Source organism: Zeugodacus cucurbitae, chromosome 3 (assembly GCF_028554725.1).
Source record: "Zeugodacus cucurbitae isolate PBARC_wt_2022May chromosome 3, idZeuCucr1.2, whole genome shotgun sequence".
Classification (NCBI taxonomy): domain Eukaryota; kingdom Metazoa; phylum Arthropoda; class Insecta; order Diptera; family Tephritidae; genus Zeugodacus; species Zeugodacus cucurbitae.
This window is the reverse complement of record NC_071668.1, coordinates 40,536,233-40,558,436: the sequence shown is the minus strand read 5'-3', so window position 1 is coordinate 40,558,436 and position 22,204 is coordinate 40,536,233. Positions and strand designations below refer to the sequence as shown.

The 22,204-nt window shown below is 31.9% G+C and overlaps 1 protein-coding gene across 1 annotated transcript in view; it reads left to right on the top strand.

Moving 5' to 3' along the window:
• LOC128920062 (short stature homeobox protein 2) overlaps positions 1 to 22,204 on the top strand; it is a 216,758-nt gene that overhangs the window by 45,995 nt on the left and 148,559 nt on the right. The gene's annotated exons all lie outside the window — the stretch shown is intronic.

The following is a 22,204-nucleotide window of genomic DNA, read 5'->3' as shown; positions in this document are numbered from 1 at the left end:
TTAATTTCACAGTAAGTCATTTGTCTTGGGCTAGATGTGAAGATTCTGAGAATGCGCAAATATTCCATGCTCCGAATCTGGACTTATTTTTCATTTTTGATTTATTTTGATTGACCTGTTTATCTATCATGTCATTATGTCAGTTTATCTATTCGGTTTTTATACCGATGAGAAGGTTATACGGCCTTTACTCGGTCGCCAGAACCTCGTTTGCTAACCATAGGGTGCCGCGTAGGTGAGGTTGATAATCGGATGGCAGGGGCTATATATTCGCTTTTCGATCCCACATTACCCGGAGTCCTTTGCTCCTCCGCGGAGCAATATCTATATACATATGTATATAAAAAATTTCATGTCGCGTTGTTTGTCCGGGATTGGCGCTACTGAATCAATTTTACTGAAATTTTGCACACGTCTGTAGTTTGGTCCAATTTAAAAGATAGGATAGTTTATATTGAAAATTTTAGTCGCAATGTCCATCCGTCTGTCCATTTGGCCATTCGGCCAAGCGATAATTTGAATTGAAGTGAAATCGTTCGTATACGTTACAGTTAGCAATATATGTAGATAGACAAAATCGGACAAATGCAAAAAAAAAATAAATTAATTAAGATAGGACAATAGGATTTACACATTTTTACGTAAATGGGCGTGGTCACAGCTCAACATCCGTCTATCCGGTTCGTCATTTGGTCAAGCGATAATTTGATCTGGATATCCTAATATAACTTAGCTCAAACTTAAGCATTGTGTTACTATGAAAAGGTTAGAATTCTTGATGGCCAAAATCGGACTCCTGCAACGACTAAAAAATTATAGTTAAACAAAAAGGAATATAACATAGCTACAATTTGAGTTATAAAATTCGAAGCAATAGGTACGAAAAAACCCAAGAGAGAGTTTTGGTATATTGATCGTAAACCACTAAAGCTGTCGGAGAAAATGGAAAGTAGTTAAATAATTTCAATTTTATCAAATATACCTTATCCACAGCAATGCGTGGCCCGGTCACTAGTAATATTATATAATATTATGCATATATGTACATACATAGGTCCTTTGTAATATATTTAAAAATGTTTGGAATGTAGTTTTGATTTAGTTGGTTTAGCTTCAGAAAAGTTCCTTGGACTACGAAATCTAAACATTGTTCATTATTGGCAAAAATGTGCTAAGCTGTAATCGAATGCAATATATGTACATATATCATATTTTTCCTCTTTGTATAAAAATAACGACAAAAGTAAAATATCTCCTGTACAACAAATTAATTTTCACAACTATCCACAACGAGATATTTTATTCATCAAGAGCATTTTATTTCTTAACAACTTATCAAGAAAAAAGTTTTTTATTTTAGACACAGAATACGAAATGCTTGATAAATTTCAATTTTTACAAATTAGAAATTTGTTGAATTTGTAAAGTGCACAGAATAGGGCTGTTAATCAAGTTAAAATATTAAAATGTAAAAATGTAAAACAAAGTAATTGCTATAAAATCAGTGAATGTGAAACTATTAAAATAGATTTTTTGGACATACATATGTAGACTATTGAAAGCTTAATACACTTACAGATGCGGACAGATATCCGATTCCGGAAATCAATGAAATCTCACAATTAGGAGAGCACAAACTTTTCAGTAATAGATTTAATAAGCGGATTTCATCAGATCCAGTTAAAAGAATCTGATATAGAAAAAAATCGTTTTTAATAAAAGATTGACAAGACTGCCTTTTGGTTAAAAAATGTTCCGTTAATGTTTCAAAGGATAAAATAAAGACAAACCTTGTCTCAAAAGATTTAATGCTTGCATTTCCTAGTTTTAAAAAAGAATTCTCACTTACAACCGACGCCTAAAATTTTAAGAAAGTCGCAGTCCTTACCCAAAATGATAAACCAACTACTGTAATCCCCGCATTAGTGCCACTACTAATGATGTAACATTTTTGAGGCACCAAAGCGGCGAATGCACTTAAATGAATTCCCCTTAATAGCAGTGACAGATGAGCAAAATTAATGCGCATTGAAATTTTATGGACATTTAGTATGTCATTTTATGGACAAATCAGCTGTCTAATTGAGAAATTTGCCTATGCATTAAACAAAGTAAACAAATGTATCAGCACATTTTCGTCGATGGTTGTAGTTGTTGTTTTGATAACATTAAAATTAGTTATTGTTAATATATTTGCCAATAATTTAATTGGCAAAATAGAAACATAAATCATTTGTTTACGTTTTTTTATTCTTCTTTGTATCAATTAGCATTCACAATAGCAAAAATCGGCCATTTTTGGGCAGCGTTGCCAACTCAAATTTGGTAAATTCAGCAAAATGGACGGAATTTTTGTACATTACTAATTTGCTTTAAAATGGATAAATGCGCGAGTTAAAGGAAATCAATGACGCTATTGCAAATTAGCGCTCTAGGCTATATGTCCCGCGAAGTACTTACCCAACTTTTTCTCAAGTACCTCGATCTAAAATTTTTGTTTTAGAATGAAAATCATATTTATTTCTTATTAATAACAAAAATACAAAAAAAAATATTACAAAAATATGTACATATGTATCCAATGTTTAAAAAACGGCCGGCAATTTCATTTCATTTGCTTCTGCTTCGGAAAAAAACCGAAGTCGCAGTTCGCTCAATAGAATAACGAAAATCATCATATTTAGTTTATGAGGGCTGAGGTAAGTCCAGAACCGATTTCACTCATTTTCACAACCAAGGTACACTATAAGCAAAACTATACGCTCACTTAATTCTGCTAAGATATCTAACTATCTATTAACCAATATATGCGGAATAAAGCCCACCGTATTTTTGATATACTATAATTAGGTATATGAGAGCTAGGGGAATTTATGACCCGATTTTAATCATTTCTGGTACAGAGACTCTATTAGAAGAAAAATATTTCCTCTAAATTAAATTAACATATCTGAGAGATTTACCCATATTTTCGGTTAAAAATTACCCTTAGGCGCTGAGTTCATCATGTTCGATATCCGGGGCTTTGAAAAGTTATAGTCCGATTACAACAATTTTTCCACAAGTGAATCCACAGATGATGGAAAAGTATTATGTACCGAATTTCATTGTAATCGGACGAGAAATTCCTGAGATATGATGATGATATGGTTCTTGACCCATAAGTGGGCGACGCCACGTAAGAAAAAGGACTGCAGAAAGTGTGGTTGATATCGCTTTATTGGTTTGCAAGTTTGAACCATTTGTTCAATTAATAGAATCCCGTTTAAATGAACAGTTTGTTCAATTACAGGAATCACGCTTATTTGGACCATTTTGTGAATTAAGCGATTACGTAGGAATCGAAATTTGAAAGTTTTTTATCTTATTAAATAATACTATATTAAAATATTATCCAAAAGTATGAAATCGATATGATTAGGAGTTCAAGAATGTAAAACTTTAAATGGATTTATCTTAAAAGTCGAATTTTGGAGTCAGTGGATACGATTTCTTGAAAAGTTATGAAGCGATTCTGTTGAAAATTTGATCACAAAAGTTAGTTTTTCTCTTCAAAATCTATCAGGAATTCAGTTTTTAATCCTTTCCTTCGTTCATTAACAAGAAATATTTTTGATTTGTTGATTTGGATGAACCAATAATGAGTTATGATGTCCACGGCAAGAACCTTTTTTTGGACACTTCATGGAAGGTGAGGTACCAACGGCTAAGCTTTAGGAATTTGTAAATATAAATTTCACAAAATACTGTTTAAATATGTATCTTTAATATGCTGAATGAAATATATGATTGTATACACTAATGATTTTTGATTACATATATGTATTTTGAACCAACTAAGCGGGAAAATCAATTAACCGAGTTCAATTATCCGAGAAAATTTACATGTGCTATATTTTTTGCCTGATAACACCGTTCAATTAAACGGGAAAACAATTAACCATAGGGTCAATTAAACGAAAAGTACTGTATATAGTTTCTGAAAAAAAGCTCCCTAAAAGCGCTTGTATTGTCTTGATCTTTTAAAATTGGAAAACAATTACAATACATACATATACATACATATTAGTATAATTTATTTTTATTAGTTGGAATTCTATGAAATGTAAAACTATATTTATTTACTTTTCAATAAAAAAATAAAAACACGCCTATAAAGAAAAGAAATGCCTGCGTCTTGAAATAGATTTAAGATTTTATAACTTATTGTTAGGCTTAAAAACAATACAAACAACAGATGCAATAAATATAGAAATATTAAAAAAATTACTACAAGAACATATATCGTCGGCACTAAACCAAAGCGAAAACAATGCCGCCGCAATGTACGCCATTTCTCAATCAATATGAGCTATGCACTTATTATTGCCTACGTTATCATTATTGCAGCGGGGAGAAAACAGACTGCCTACCTCGCAACGTTGAAAACGACCACAACACGTGCGGGATGGGATAGATACCGAGAGCTGAAGAGGGAAGCGAGACAAAAAAAGAAAGAGGCCGAAAAAAATGGAAAATCAACAACTGATATTCACCATGCGCCAAATCTTGGAGAAGACCCCTGAAAAGAGGATCGACACACACCACCTTTTTGTCGATTTTAAAGCTGCTTTCGACAGCACGAAAAGGAGCTGCCTTTACGCCGCGATGTCTTAATTTGGTATCCCCGCAAAACCAATACGGCTGTGTAAATTTACGTTGAGCAACACCAAAAGCTCCATCATGATTGGGAAGGACCTCTCCGAGCCGTTCGATACCAAACGAGGTTTCAGACAAGGTGACACAAGACATCACGACAGCAGGCTTGAAGTTGTCGCTGTCGCCAAATTACAATTGTTTCTAATTTCCCGACGACAATGGTCGCTGTAGAGTTGCCACTAATATGTGAAATGTAAAATTATTCTAAGTTCTAACAAGTATGACGTTATTTTGCCAGCAGAAGCGTAAAATAGCTTTTATATACAGCCTTGGCCAAAGTATTAGGCACCCCACTAATTACTGAATTTTTTGTTTTAACAAGTGAAAAAATGAATTTTTATTAGTAAAGCAGTGAAAATACAATGAATTAGTGATAATAACATTAAAAAAAAAAAAAAATAAATAAAAAAAATATTATAAAATATTTTATGAATTTCTTAAAAATGACAATTTTTAGTTTTAGCTTAATTTTTTTTAATACTTTTAATAATACAAAATTTATTCGTTTAATCAACAGTTAAACACTCATGTAAGACATTTACAAAAAGAAGTGGTAACTTTGATAGTGGCTATCGAATGTGGCATTCGAGAATACTTGTATTTTAATGGGGTGCCTAATACTTTTGGCCAAGGCTGTACATATATATTTTTGCAAAAAAAAATTCTCTTTGAACTAAATATGTAAATTATATTGAAGTGGAAGGTTTTAGTACAGTAACAATGAAATTGTTTTTTGATATGCCGCTTCCGTCTTCAAAATGTTCAAGACACAGGCTTCAAAGCGACATTTGTAATCTGCCGTCGCTACGTCGCACAGTGGGGCCAATGGAGATCATTTCTCGGATTAATTAACTGGAGCTTTATTTTTATAATTTTTGATTATTTTATATTTTATTCAAATCCAGTTAGTCACAACAAATAGTTTTTAAGAAGGATGATTTGGATGCAGCTGTAATATTAAAATAATGGTTTACTATATATGACTATAGAATTGAAGCAATTCCAAAAAATTTTTATTTAATATCGATGTCATCTGTATCTAAACTCTCATTGTAATAATTGTCACCTTCACTAACATCATCATCGTCATCGTCGACGTCATCATCATTATCATCATTATCATCATCATCAACATCTTCACTATCATCATCGCTATTTCCATACTCATCACTTATAATTAAATCGACAGCCTCTTCTGGTAAATTTTGCAAGTTCTTTTTTGGCAATCTTCGCATGCTTGAAATTATTGGATCTGAGGTTAAAAAAAAAGAATTGAGAATATCTTGATTAGACTTTTCGCGGCTGCACTTTCTTGAATGAAATTCCCGATATTTTTTTAAATCTTTATTGCGAGCTTCTTGTGCTTCTTCTGATAATTGGCCAATAGGCAAAAGTGCGTTATCAATAATTTCAGTTCCGTGTATAAAGTATTTGTGCAAAGTCGGGGGCATGTTGTACCACGGATACAACTTAACAAAAAGTTTTGCTGTTTTACGTGAAAAAAATCGAAATTTTTTGTTGTTTATTTCATACCCACTAGATACCACAATTAAAAGAATGTGCATTTGCTTTATCAAATTTAAATTTATAGAGGTTATTTCAGCAGACTTTTCTGCATTTTGAAAAAAACGTCTGGCGGTATTACCATCATTTGTGTTTCCAAAGCCAGGTTTTGGTTGGTCCACTATTAATCCTAAAGTTTCTTTAAATTGCTTCTGAATTTTTCGCTTCGTCTCAGAAACGATTTGTTTTTCTGAATCGGTTCTAGCTTGCCATTTCTGTATCGGTAATTTGTATGAAATATGTAGGAGGCTTTCAAAAAATCTAATCCAGCCGTGAAGAATAGATAAGCCAAATTTCAAGTTTTCTACATTTACAGGTCTTTCGATCATGTCTTCTATATTGTTAAAATCCTTAGTAGTTGCCCCATATAAAAGCACTTTTGTGTTGATGTAGTTCCAGTTAAAGCATTGCACACCTTCCCATCAATCATTGTCAAAATTAATTTGTGATCCACATATACAACTTTGTCATTAACTAGTATAATTGTACAAATTAAATTCTTAACTTCTTGTTCTACCCTTTCCTTTTCCGTAATCGCCACAGATTTGGTTTCCTTCACAAATTCAATTTTTAGGGGCCTACAAAATCTAGTTGATGATGGTCGAGGATTTTTCCAAATTACTTGTTCAGCCAACATAAGTTTTAGAGGCACAATTGTAGTTAAAAATACGGAGGAATCGATACCATCACATCCATGAAAAACTTGCTTGTACGAACTGTGACCAGAGCTTCCATCAAATCCCCATTTAGTATACAGTTGGAGTTTTTGGTTAATTAACGAGTCAATACGGTTTTCATGAATTTGTATTAATCGTTCTGCTGTGTGGTTTAATAGTGCTTGTAAACTTACTTCAGCGGAAGTTTCGCTTATTGTAATGCACCGATATTCTGGATAGCACTTTTTTTTCTCGTTTTGTATAATTTTATATGACGGAAACTTATCTGGAGCAGATTGTCTAACAACATTGTATTGGTAGCGAGATAGCTTAGCTTCTACGAAGACAGCTAGAGCTTTAAGATTTGACATTTTTGTACTGACTACAGGTTTCTTTAAACTTTCGTTAAACCTTTTGGCTGTTGATGGTGAAAAATGTACGATACTACGTATCGCTTTTGATTTTTCTACGGAGCCGGTTGTTCTTAATTTAGTTTCTGCTGCATGAAGTAAAACTGGTAACTCTGTGGTATCTCTTAAAAATTTATTTTTTTTTAATTTAGACGAATCACTAGAGTCACTAAATGAAATTTCTTTTCGACCTCTTTTACATGCTTGACCTAGTGGAAACCCAATTGACGATTGTAGCCAATTCTTATTAATATCAGATAGAAATCTATCTTCCCTTCTATGGGCCTTATTCCATTTTTTCTTAAACTCAAATACAAATTTTTTTATTCGTTCATTGAAAACTTGAGAGTTGTCTTCAGAATAACCAGTACGTTTTTTTAGCTCTTCTTTTAAATGCATGATTTTATCATCCATTGTCCTACAGCTGACACAATTGAAAATATTGTACAAGCTGAGGCGAGTAAAAAAAAACGACGTTGCATGTTCCTGCAAAATTTAATCACATGACTCTTAAAATATGGTATATTAAAACAAAACAAAAAATAAAAATATAAAATAACAGCAACAAAAGCAACGAAACTCCAACAATATAAACAACAACAGTAAATGTAACAACAAAAACAACAACAAAACCGTTAGGCGAACAAGCTACAGTCCAGAAGCAAATTTAATTTATAAATTGCATACGGAATATTATTACAAATGCGAGGATATCTTCTGAGGCGCACTGATGCGCAACCTAAATTTCTCTAAAATAACATTTAATTGTTCAGGCTTTCCAATGGTGTTTAAATCTTATCTGAACTCAATTGAACTACCAACTTTTTGTCTACTTAAACTAAGAAAATTAATTTTTTTTGGACTCCATATATATAATCTCAAAAAAATATACTTTTGCAATTATAACTTTACACACAATTTAGCAAACTAGTTCAATTATTACCTGAGTTTGATGGTTCCATGGTTAAGTTTTACAAATTTTTAGAATTACTTTACAAAAACACAATTTACGTACAAAAGATCTGCGGCTTTAAAAAACAAAAAATTAGATTTTTGTTTCACAAATATCAAGTTTGTAGCTTCACTACGTAAGCACTATTACGTATTTGAGATTTATTTTTTTGCTTACTGATGTAGAATTTTGTGTACTTTAAGCAAGTATACTTAGTTTTGAAGGATCTTCATATATTTTTTTTTAATTAATCCGAGAAATGATCTCCATTGGCCCACTGTGCGTCGTGTCGTGTAGTCGTCTAGTAAGTAAGAATTCGTACATACATATATTGCAAGCTTATAGTTGGTGAAATCGAGTATACGTACAATGTTCGGTTACACCTGACTTTAGTCCTTCTTTACTTGTTATGTTAATGAAGTAGGGATATGCTTTAATTAGCTTTAGTCAATAATAATGTCCACTCTGTCATAAATGGGTAAAATCGGTACATTACATTCCTTCACATACTTACTATAATGATTTTGAAACTTTAAGCGGCTTTTATGTCGTGCAAAATATGTAAACGAAAAATTTTGCATGTACCGTATTGTGGTGGTTGACATGGCAGAAGTCGGTTCTCATCCACCGTATATTTTATATAATGATGTTTTATTCTAGTAGACATAAAGTTCGAATATATGGGTCAAGTAGCTATCTTAATCACAGTCGGAAAATTCAGTCCCCATGATGAAATCTCGCCAAATGGGTTGAGGCTGATCGATCGAAATATGGTGAGCTATAGTGCTAGAGTCCAGCATAAGAAAATATATCCCCAGATCGATCATGTTGTTATAGATGGACGACATGTCTCCAATGTTTTCGATGTGCGAACGCTCTGTGGTCCTAACAATTAAAACATTTGTTAATTTTCTTAAAGTAGATCTTCCTTTATTGAATCAAAGAATATCACTGAGTTAGTTTACAAAAGTTCTTAATCTTAAATACGAAATCAATAGTAAAAACAGAAAGCAAAATACAATTAAAATTCTATAGAATTCTTATCAGCAAAATTAATAAGTGCAATGCCTCTTAAGAATTCCGATCCTAAAGCAAAACGGAAATGCACTTAAAATTCTTTAGAATTTTGGTTATAAATATTGTCAATGCAATTTCAACTATTTTATAAACAAATGAAATTCGATATAATTCTTAATATGACAAGTAAGGAAGGGCTAATTTCGTGTGTAACCGAACATTTTATACTCTCGCAATTTATTTATTTAACTTTATTTATATTATATAATACACAATTTGACCCACATATTCGTCATATATATTGCATAAAGTCCATTGAAAGTTGGAAACCAAAATATTAGGTTAGAAGCACCGAGGTCCTCGTGTTCGATATATGGGGTCTTAAAAACCTATGGTCCGATTTCGGCGATTTTTAGAATGGGGCTGCCACACTATTAACATAGTATTTGTGCAAAGTTCTACACCGATATCTTCACTAGTACTTACTTTATATATTGTAAAGTAAACGATTCAGATCGTCTTCAAAGTTCTGGTATATAGGAAGTAGGCGTGGTTGTGAAGCGATTTGACCTATTTTCACAACATATCATTGGGATGTAAGGAAACTATTACAAACCAAGTTTCATTGGAATCGGTCGAGTAGTTCCTGAGATATGGGTTTTGACCCATAAGTAAGCGACGCCACGCCCATTTTCCATTTTGTAAAAAAATCTGAGTGCAGCTTTCATCTGCCAATTCTTATGTGAAATTTAGTGTTTCTGACGTATTACGTTAGTGAGTTAACCCACTTTTAGTAATTTTCAACCTAACTTTTGTATGGGAGGTGGGCGTGGTTATGATCCGATTTCTTTCATTTTTGGACTGTATTAGGAAGTGGCTAAAAAAAACGACTGCAGAAAGTTTGGTTTATATAGCTCTATTGGTTTGCGAGATATGTACAAAAAACTTAGTAGGGGCGGGGCCACGCCCACTTCCCCAAAGAAATATGCCCCTTCATAGTGCGATCCTTCATACCAAAGTAGTCCGAGTTTGCTCATTTTCGAAAGCAAACTTCCTATGGTGCCAAGATATAAGTGTGCCAAGTTTCATCAAGATATCTTAATTTTTACTCAAGTTACAGCTTGCACAGACGGACGGACGGACGGACGGGCGGACAGACAGACATTCGGATTTGAACTCCACTCTTCACCCTGAGCACTTTGGTATATATAACTCTATATCTAACTCGTTTAGTTTTGGGCGTTACAAACAACCGTTATGTGAACAAAACTATAATACTCTCTTTAGCAACATTTGTTGCGAGAGTATAAAAATTAAAGAGTTCGATGCCTCTTATGAAAAGTACGTTGCCCACAATTAAGTGGAAAACAATAAAAGAACTTAGTTTATTTTGATTTATGTATTAATGACGTTAGTATGTAAACTAAATAAAAGTGTTAAGTGTACATGTATGTAAACATACATACATGAATGTTTATATTAATGTTTTGTGTGGTGGTGAAGTGGATAACTCCCCCACCGTTAGCCTGAGGCTCCGACGAAGAGATTACATAAGTTCTGTTATTGTTTTTTATACAGATTATAATAATAGTACAGGTAAAAATCATTAGTATTGCTATATTACTCCCAGTGTTTATTATAGCATTTCTAAAAAAATTATGTTTTACAGCCTTTATTGTTTCGTTAAAATGTATTTCGTTAAGATTTAAATTCGGGAGTGATACATAATTTTCTTTAACTCTTAATGCTAGTTTGTTTATGATAAACATTTCTTTTACATTTATTTTATAATTTTCATAGATTTTTAAATTAGTTTCTACAAAGCAATTTTCATACTTTATCAAAAATGTTTTTAAATTTTCAAATATTCGTGGTTTTTCACAATTGGTAATAATTTTATCATGGTAATTCTTAAATATAAGTAAGCCTGGATAAATTTCTTTTTCTTCTTGGTTTTTCATTGTAGTCATATTACAATTAGGTTCTAAATTTTACAGTTACAGTTTTATTTTGGATGTTTGGTAGTGGTTCAAATACAACTTCAGCTAATGTTTCATTTAAAAATTTTGGGATGCTTAATGTCAAAACTAATAACTTTTCTTTATAATATAATAATAAAATTGAATTCTTCAGTTGTCAATATGTCTGATGGAATTATTCCTAGTTTTGAATTAAAAATGACGTGTCCTATTTCATTTACGTGGTCTATTAACAAGTTGATATCGTTATTAATCTGAAAAATATTTTCGAGGAAATTTGTTTCGTCTTCTAAATTGAGAATTTTGTTTTGGATTCCGGTTTTAAACTTATTTATATATTTATACTCTCGCAACAAAGTTGCTACGAGAGTATTATAGTTTTGTCCACATAACGGTTGGTTGTAAGTCCTAAAACTAAACGAGTTAGATATGGGGTTATATACATACATAAAAATGATCAGGGTGACGAGAAAAGTTCAAATCCGGATGTCTGTATGTCCGTCCGTCTGTCCGTCCGTCCGTGCCAGCTGTAACTTGAGTAAAAATTGAGATATCTTAATGAAACTTGGAACACGTGTTCCTTGGCACCATAAGAAGGTTAAGTTCGAAAATGGGCGAAATCAAACCACTGCCACGCCCACAAAATGGCGAAAACCGAAAACACTTAAAGTGCCATCACTAAGCTATAAATAAAGCTATGGAAGTAAAATTTGGTATGAAGGATCGCACTAGGAAGGGGCATAGGTAGATGTAATTTTTTTGAGAAAGTGGGCTTGGCCCCTCCCCCTACTAAGTTTTTTGTACATATCTCGCAAACTACTAAAGGTATATCAACGAAACTTTCAGGAGTCGTTTTTCTCAGGTATTTCCTTATACAGTCCAAAAATGGAGAAAATCGGATTGTAACCACGCCCACCTCCCATACAAAGGTTATGTTGAAAACTACTAAAAAGCGGTTAACTCAATAACGAAAAATACCAGAAACACTAAATTTCACATAAGAAATGGCAGATGGAAGCTGCACACAGATTTTTTTACAAAATAGAAAATGGGCATGGCATCGCCCACTTATGGGTCAAAAACCATATCTCAGGAACTACTCGACCGATTTCAATGAAACTTGGTTTGTAATAGATTCTTTACATCCTAATGATATGTTGTGAAAATTGTCCAAATCGCTTCACAACCACGCCTACTTCCTATATACCAGAATTTTAAGACCATCTGAATCGTTTACTTTACAATATATAAAGTAAGTACTAGTAAAGATATCGATGCTACATTTATAGTGTGGCAGCCCCATTCTAAAAATCACCGAAATCGGACCATAGGTTGTCAAGGCCCCATATATCGAACATGAGGACCTCGGTGCTTCTAACCTAATATTAGGGTTTCAATGGACCTTATACAATATATATGACGAATATGTGGGTCAAATTGTGTATTATATAATATTAATAAAGTTAAATAAATAAATTGCGAGAGTATAAAATGTTCGGTTACACCCGAACTTAGCCCTTCCTTACTTGTTTTGAATAGTTGTTTGTTAATATGGTTTGTGATATTTAATATTTTATTTTCTATGGAACTCCCTAGATAATTCATTTCGTTTAGGGCGGTCATTGTCTCAGTCTTACTTTTTTCTAGAGTTTGAATTTTGTCCATAATTTCTTTTTCGTCATCACTATCCATTGTCTCTACTACAAATTTAAGTCCTTTCCCTATTGCGTTTATTAGTCCTCGTTTCTGTCTAAAATTAGGAATTAAGTTTTTAATTTTTGTCCTACATATGTATGTCCATGATTTTGTTAACGCTTCCTAATAGAGGAGTAACATTTGTATATGTGTCCGAAAGTTTATGTATATTGTCTTGTAAAATATTTACTGTTTCAAAGTATTGAGTAGTGTTAATAATATGTATTACTCTTAAGTAGTTTTCAATAATTTCCGTGTCTTTCAGCTTAATTTCCAGTAGTTCGGCTGGTGTCAAGCGATTACTAGAGCGCTAAATCTACTAGCGATTTCATGCATTACTAGTAATTAGTCTTTTCGCTAATGATTTGTAATGCAACGAGGCATTACTCGAAAAATGAATTGGCAAAACCCACCCCTAAAAACAGTACTCTTGTTTTTTTTCATTTCGCGCTCTCTCTCTCGTCTCTTTTGTCACACAATTTTTTGACGCGTCATTTCACATTTTTCCGACTAAGAAGAAGATGCGTAATTTGCGTACGGAAAATTATAGAATATTTTTACATATAGTGAAAAAGTATTGTGCAAAAAAGTGAAAATTAATTTAATAAGTGAATAAATGTAATAATAAAATAAGAATAAGAACGCAAGACAAGAAGAAGGGAAAAACAACCACGGATGGAGGCGCCAACACCGGATCATCACAAACAACAACAAAATCACCGCAGATCACCCAAACTCTGCAACCCATAGAACCATCGCGGGATTATCCACCCATAGATCAGGTTATATACTTAATATAATTGACAACTTATTATTACAACATTATTATACTAAAAACTAATAATATTTTTTATTTTGTACAATCATGTATGTGTATTAAATAATAAATAAAAATTAATTAACATAGCTAATAATAAAAAAGTAATATTAATAAAGAAAATAAATAATTAGTAAATAAGAATAAGATAATTTTTAAGGACAAAAAAGGGAGGAGATAGAATATAAGAATAGTAGAAAATAAGAAAATAAATTGAAAAAAAATATTTGTACATGAACTAAATAAATATATATTTCTTTGTATTTCGTAAACATTTGTTTTATTTTTTGTAAAAGTGTTGTTTTCAAAAGTTTTCTCAGGCGTAGAACCATAAGCGTTATTGGACGAGTAGAATCGTTAGCGATTTTGAATTAATGAAACCTCTAGCGTGTTCGAATTAGTCAAATCACTAGCCATTTTGAATTAACGAAAACGCTAGTGATTCTGTACTAGTGATTCACTAACGATTTTGGAACTAGTCCTTTCACCAATGACTGGTAATGCATAGTCGCACCGCTCGATTACTCTCGTAGGACATTGTAATGTAGCACTGGGACCGGTGCTAATGATTCGGGATTAGTTATATCGTTAGCTCTTCTCCGATGGTACCGAACTACAGGGTTGGAATATAACCGTGGTTGTCTGTCAAGTCTTGGACTTCTAAGTATTGTGCTCCTGTGTCGAGTAGCACTGATGCATAAAGTAATACAAGAAAAATCATCTGAAAAGGTGGTATGTTAGGAGTTTTGAGGTATTACGTTATTTAAATTTTGAAATTTTTTATTTCTTTTAATGTGTGATTTGTAATATTTATGTCCTCGATCTGTTATAACGTGTTCATTATCTAATTCGGTGACGGTTATTTTTCGAAATTTAGAATGGTTTTTACCTCCTCTTTCATCCTTTAAATAAACAGGGCCTGTCAGAATTTCTACATTTTCGCGTGTTTTGTTGAGTTTATTAATAGCTTTTTCTTTATTATTTATTATTCGTTCTCTAATTATTTGATATTCGCTTGGGTCTATATTTCCATTTCTAAAATTAATTGGTTTCTTTCCTGTACTGGAATGGATTGGATTGTTATAAAACATAATTATTTTATATATTTTTTCTTCTGTATTTTCTGTATCTTTATTAGGATCATGTTTTAAAATTCTAGTATGTTCATTTATAGTGTTGTGTAACCTCTCTACATCTGAGGTAGATGTATGATTATTATTTGACGTGTAATGTATCTCAATTTCTTGTTCTCTAAGAAATTCCAATAGAGGTAGAGCTTTAAAACCTAGTTCATAATCTACAACCAATTTCTTTATATTTCCTACTATTGATAAATACTGCGTTAGGGCTAATTTAAATTCTATCCAAGATCTATTTTTAATTTTAATTGCCTTCGAGAATTTGTCGATAAACGTTAAAAATAGTGTTTTCTGTAAACTATAAAAAACATCTACGTGAATAATTTCTCCAGGTTTCTCAGGAGTTTCAGTTATTTTATATTCTTGTTTGATTGGGTGCCTGTCATATTTTTCCTTGTTACATATATCGCAGTTATTTATATATTGGGTTATTCGTATTCTTAGTTGGGGGTGATAGATTATTGTTTTCAATTCAGCAAAGTTTTCATTTATTGCTCTGTGATTATTTCGATTGTGTTCTTTTTCAATTTTTCTGTTAACTGATTTTCATCTGTGATATCTACTAGTAGCTTTTTACATCTAATGATTTTGAATTGCCTATTATCGTTAAAATATTTCTTGACTGTTTCATTAAAAATATTAAATAAAGATTCATCTGTAATGAATATGGCATTAGTCTTATTAGGATTAAAATGGTTTTTTATGATAGTGATAAGTGTTTGTTCGTCGAATATTTTTGCAGTTATTGTTTTTCTTTTATTCTTAAAAATATTTTCGTTTTTTATTTTTAGTGATCCCGATACAGTTTTATTAAAAATTAAAAAAAAATTGTATTTTCATTCTGAGTCATCTCGTCAGTTTCATCCATTTCAGTATTTTGGGTTTCTTCATTAGTATTTATTTCAACTCTTGATAAGGCATCTGCATTACCATTTAAAACTCCTTTCTTATATTTTATTTCATAATCATATTCTTGTAAACGAAGTCTCCATCGGACCAATTTAGAATTCGGCTCTTTAATAGAAAATAGCCACGTTAAGGGTCTATGATCCGTTTCTATCAAAAATCGCCTGCCGAACAAATATGGTCTCAATTGTTGAGTAGCCCATACAATTGCTAGTTATTCTTTTTCTATAGTACTATAGTTTTGCTTATGATCATTAAGTGTTCTACTAGCAAAACAAATAGGATGTCCATCTTGGGACAGCACTGCTCCCACTGCAAAGTTGCTTGCATCCGTTTGCAAAACAAACTTTTTATTGAAGTCGGGATATGCCAAGACAGGGGAATTAGTTAATAATTTTTTTAGAGTATCAAAACTTTCTTTATAATCAGGATCCTTAACATCAATTTTAGCGTCTTTTTTTAAATACTTTGTGAGTGGTCGTGCAATTTTCGAGTAGTCTTTAATAAATTTGCGGTAATATCCTGCGAGACCTAAGAATTGCTTAATTTGTTTTTGGGTTGTTGGTAATGGAAATTTTTGTACGCATAAAATTTTATCTGGGTTTGGTTTTATTCCTGATTCAGTTACTATATGCCCTAAAAACTAGTTTCTATTTTCATAAATTCGCTTTTATCTAACTGGATCTTTAAATTTACTTCTTTCAAACGATTAAATACTTTTGGTATAGATTCCAAATGTTCCTGAAGTGAGGTTGAGAATATTATTATGTCATCGAGGTATACGAGACAAATTTTATTAATAAAATCACCTAGGACATTATTCATCAGCCTTTGAAAAGTGGCTGGTGCTGTTTTTAGTCCGAACGGCATACGAAGGAACTCGTAGTGGCCGCCTTCTACGTTAAATGCGGTTTTTGGAATATCTTTTTCATTTATTTCAATCTGATGGAAGCCTTTAGCAAGATCAAGGGTCGTAAAATATTGACACCTTCCCAATTTCTCCAAAATTTCGTCGATGTTGGGAATGAGGTATTTATCATCAATGGTGACTTCGTTTAGCTTACGATAGCCAATATCCATTTTTTCTTTCCGCTTGCATCCAGTTTTTTCGGCACAATCCATACTGGAGCTGAATATGGTGAATGGCTGGGTCCGATTATTCCGGCATTCAACATTTATTTAATTTGTCTACCCACTTCTTCCTTATGAATGTATGGGTATCGATAAGTTTTCGTATTAATTGGAATGTTATTCACAGTCCTTATTTCATGCTTTATTACATTGGTAAAAGTTAAATCGCTATTTTCTGAATAAAATATTTTTTTAAATTGGTTTATTAATTGTAATATTTTTTCTTTTTCTTCGCTATTGAGGGGTTCAACTCTTATTTGTTCCGAAATTGGAAGTTTTTGGGGTTCCTCTCCTACATTATATATGCAAAAAATTTTTGTATTAGCGTTTTCAATTTTAAAAGGTGAAAATTTTATTATTTTTGGGGTGTTTCCACTAAAATTTATTGTAGCTTTAATTTTAAAGTTATCTGCTTCATATATGCCTTCTAATATTTCTAGACTTTTATCGTTTGAAAATTCTTGGTTTTTGTACACTAATCCTTCTTTGTACTCTACTGGTAATTCAACTTGATATATTTCTGGTTTTCCAAAATGATGTTCCACTTGTTGATCTCCATATATTAAAGGTATTTTATTTTCACCTATAATGATTACATCGTCGTTTAAATTTATTATTGCTCCTAATGGCTTTAAAATATTATTTCCTATCAATCCATCGTAAAAATTATGGAAGTTACAAATAAAAAATTCAATTGATACGTCCTTACTACCTAGTTCTTCAAAAAGAGGGATACGAACTTTTTTATTTATTTTGATTATATGCTGTAGAGTTTTAATAGTTATTTCATTCGTTGGTATATTCCATTTTGGGTGGCATATGTCTGGATTAATAATTGAATGTGAAGCTCCTGTATCAATTAAAAATTTTAAGTAGCCTAATTTAGATTTTATTGTTTTATGTGGTAATTTTTCCGTCAGGCTGGAAATTGAAAATTTTCATATGTTGGTTGTTTTTTGACGTTTTGGAAAACATTTACGTACATAGGTTCTGGTTGATTAATTTGCTGGTAACTTGTATTGGGTGTATTATAAGAGCTATAAAGATTTCTTTGTTGGTTTGAATTCTTGTTAGGCCTATATTGAAAATTTTGTCTAGGATAATTTTCTTGCGAATTATAATGAGGTTTGTATTGGATATTTTGTCTGTGATAATTATTAGAATTAAAATTATGTCTATATTGAAAATTTGAATTTGGTCTTTGTGAATTAGAATTATTTTCGTTATCATTTTTGTACAACAATAAAAGAACTTAGTTTATTTTAATTTATGTTTTAATGACGTAAGTGTGTAAACTAAATAAAAGTGTTAAGTGTACATGTATGTAAACATACCCATACCCACCGCCAACAAACTGATTGGACTTTATCAGTGTGGCTTTAGATTTGGAAAATCTACAACTGACCAGACCTTCATCATGCGCCAAATCTTGGAAAAGAGGAACCACACACACCATTTCTTTGTCGATTTTTAAGCTGCCATCAACATCACGGAAAGGAGTTGGGAATGAGGTATTTATCATCAATGGTGACTTCGTTTAGCTTACGATAGCCAATATCCATTTTTTCTTTCCGCTTGCATCCAGTTTTTTCGGCACAATCCATACTGGAGCTGAATATGGTGAATGGCTGGGTCCGATTATTCCGGCATTCAACATTTATTTAATTTGTCTACCCACTTCTTCCTTATGAATGTATGGGTATCGATAAGTTTTCGTATTAATTGGAATGTTATTCACAGTCCTTATTTCATGCTTTATTACATTGGTAAAAGTTAAATCGCTATTTTCTGAATAAAATATTTTTTAAATTGGTTTATTAATTGTAATATTTTTTCTTTTTCTTCGTTATTGAGGGGTTCAACTCTTATTTGTTCCGAAATTGGAAGTTTTTGGGTTTCCTCTCCTACATTATATATGCAAAAATTTTTTGTATTAGCGTTTTCAATTTTAAAAGGTGAAAATTTTATTATTTTTGGGGTGTTTCCACTAAAATTTATTGTAGCGTTAATTTTAAAGTTATCTGCTTCATATATGCCTTCTAATATTTCTAGACTTTTATCGTTTGAAAATTCTTGGTTTTTGTACACTAATCCTTCTTTGTACTCTACTGGTAATTCAACTTGATATATTCCTGGTTTTCCAAAATGATGTTCCACTTGTTGATCTCCATATATTAAAGGTATTTTATTTTCACCTATAATGATTACATCGTCGTTTAAATTTATTATTGCTCCTAATGGCTTTAAAATATTATTTCCTATCAATCCATCGTAAAAATTATGGAAGTTACAAATAATAAATTCAATTGATACGTCCTTACTACCAAGTTCTTCAAAAAGAGGGATACGAACTTTTTTATTTATTTTGATTATATGCTGTAGAGTTTTAATAGTTATTTCATTCGTTGGTATATTCCATTTTGGGTGGCATATATCTGGATTAATAATTGAATGTGAAGCTCCTGTATCAATTAAAAATTTTAAGTAGCCTAATTTAGATTTTATTGTTTTAAGTGGTAATTTTTCCGTCAGGCTGGAAATTGAAAATTTTCATATGTTGGTTGTTTTTTGACGTTTTGGAAAACATTTACGTACATAGGTTCTGGTTGATTAATTTGCTGGTAACTTGTATTGGGTGTATTATAAGAGCTATAAAGATTTCTTTGTTGGTTTGAATTCTTGTTAGGCCTATATTGAAAATTTTGTCTAGGATAATTTTCTTGCGAATTATAATGAGGTTTATATTGGATATTTTGTCTGTGATAATTATTAGAATTAAAATTATGTCTATATTGAAAATTTGAATTTGGTCTTTGTGAATTATAATTATTTTCGTTATCATTTTTGTAGTTTTGTTTATTAAAATTTCTATTTCGTGGCTCATTTTCGATTTGTTTGGTCTTGTTGCCATTATATGCGTAGCCTGCTTGGAAAAGGATTTCCATTGCTTCTTCCAGCGTGTTTGGATTTCTACAAATCAATATAGTCTTCATTGGCTCGGGAATTTTTCCTTTAAAAATGTTAAGCGCTGATTTCATGTTATTTCTGGCTATTTCTGATGTGCCAGGATTTTCTCCCATTATTAAATTGGTTTTATTATTTAACCTCCGTAGCTTATCTTTTATTTCGTTATAGAATTCTGTCGTGTTTGATCTGAATATTACTGCTCTCATATTATCATAAAGTTCTTCTACGCTCAATTTTTCTCCAAAATTATTTATGAGAACATTCTTAATGTCCGCCCATGACTGTACATGAAAATTTATTTCTATTATTTCCCTAGCTCTACCTTGTAACCTACTTTTTATTATATCAGAGAAGAGAAGTTGGGACATTTCATCATATTGCGTTAGTAAGGGGTGTATTCTATCTATAAGAGTAGTAAAGTTGTAAAAGTCATGTCGTGTTCCGTTAAATTCAGGTAATGTTTTGAGGTATTTGATTGGGTCAATGGTAACAGAAGGTGCTTGGGCCATGATTCCAAATAAAATGAATTTATATATGTAACACTTAAAATTTCACTTTGCAATTTCGCTTAATAATCTTAATGTTTTTTTTTTTTCAAAATGATTAGCTTTTTTTTTTTGTAACAATAACTTTGTAAAACTTATGCTTATAATATATGCAAATAACTCACTTTATGTAGGAACTTTACTTGTTGATTCGGCTTCTTCTTAACTTTGATGTCCTTTTTTTTTAATTGTTGATTTGTTGTTGGTTTGAAAAATTTTTGATTTGATGTTTTCTTGTTGATTCGGCTTCTTAACTTTGATGTCCTTTTTGGTTTTTTTTTATTGTTGATTTGTTGTTGGTTTGAAAAAATTTATGATTTGATGTTTTCTTGTTGATTCGGCTTCTTCTTAACTTTGATGTTCCTTTTTTTTTTAATTGTTGATTTGTTCACTAAAATTTTATATATTTTTTTCTACCTTAATTCTTTAAGGATAGTATTATTTTTTTTTTTTTTGTAAAAAAATTTACTAAAAATAACAAAAAGTCCTTGATTTTTCAAAGATACTTTTCCGCGAATCCCATTCTCGTCGCCAATTAAAACATTTGTTAATTTTCTTAAAGTAGATCTTACTTTATTGAATCAAAGAATATGACTGAGTTAGTTTACAAAAGTTCTTAATCTTAAATACGAAATCAATAGTAAAAACAGAAAGCAAAATTCAATTAAAATTCTATAGAATTATAGTGGAAAACAATAAAAGAACTTAGTTTATTTTAATTTATGTTTTAATGACGTAAGTGTGTAAACTAAATAAAAGTGTTAAGTGTACATGTATGTAAACATTCCCATACCCACCGCCAACAAACTGATTGGACTTTATCAGTGTGGCTTTAGATTTGGAAAATCTACAACTGACCAGACCTTCATCATGCGCCAAATCTTGGAAAAGAGGAACGACACACACCATTTCTTTGTCGATTTTTAAGCTGCCATCAACAGCACGGAAAGGAGTTGCCTCTATGCTGCAATGTCTGAATTTGGTATACCCGCAAAACTAATACGGGTGTGTAAGCTGACGCTAAGCAATACCCAAAGCTCCGTCATGTCCGGGAAATTCTACAAGTCCCTTATCATTCCCGTCCTACTTTATGGTGCAGAAGCGTGGACGATGTCAACTTCCGAAGAGACGACACTAGGAGTTTTCGAGAAAAAGGATTGGCAACGTCGAATACCGCAGACGATGGAATGATGAGGAAGAGACAGCGACTACGCTGTCTAGATCATGTTGTTCCAATGGACGAAAGTGTTCCAACTCTGAAAGCGTTCGATGCAGTACCCGCTAGTGGAAGGCGAGGAAGAGGGAGACCTCCACTCCTTTGGACGGATCAGGTGGAGAAGGACCAGGCTTCACTTGGTATTATCAATTGGCGCCTAACTGCCAAAATCGGACTCGGCTATAACCGCGTAAGCGGTGCCTATTCCAGTCAATAAGAAGAAGAAGAGTTAAATTAATAAGTTTTTGTAAATCACGTTTTCGAATATTGAATTATATCCAATACAAAGATGAAACTACCTCACATCCTTGGTTTTTTCGGCAGTGCAAATTGCACAGTATGCTTAATGCAACCTGTTCGAAAAAGCAAAACTAGCGTCTGCATCAGAAATGAAAAATCTCCAATGCTGATGCACAATATTGCAGCGAAGAAGTAGTAATAAAAGAGATTTACAAGACAATATTAAATTTAATAAAATAAAATACACAATTTTTATTTTCACTCATTTTTAAG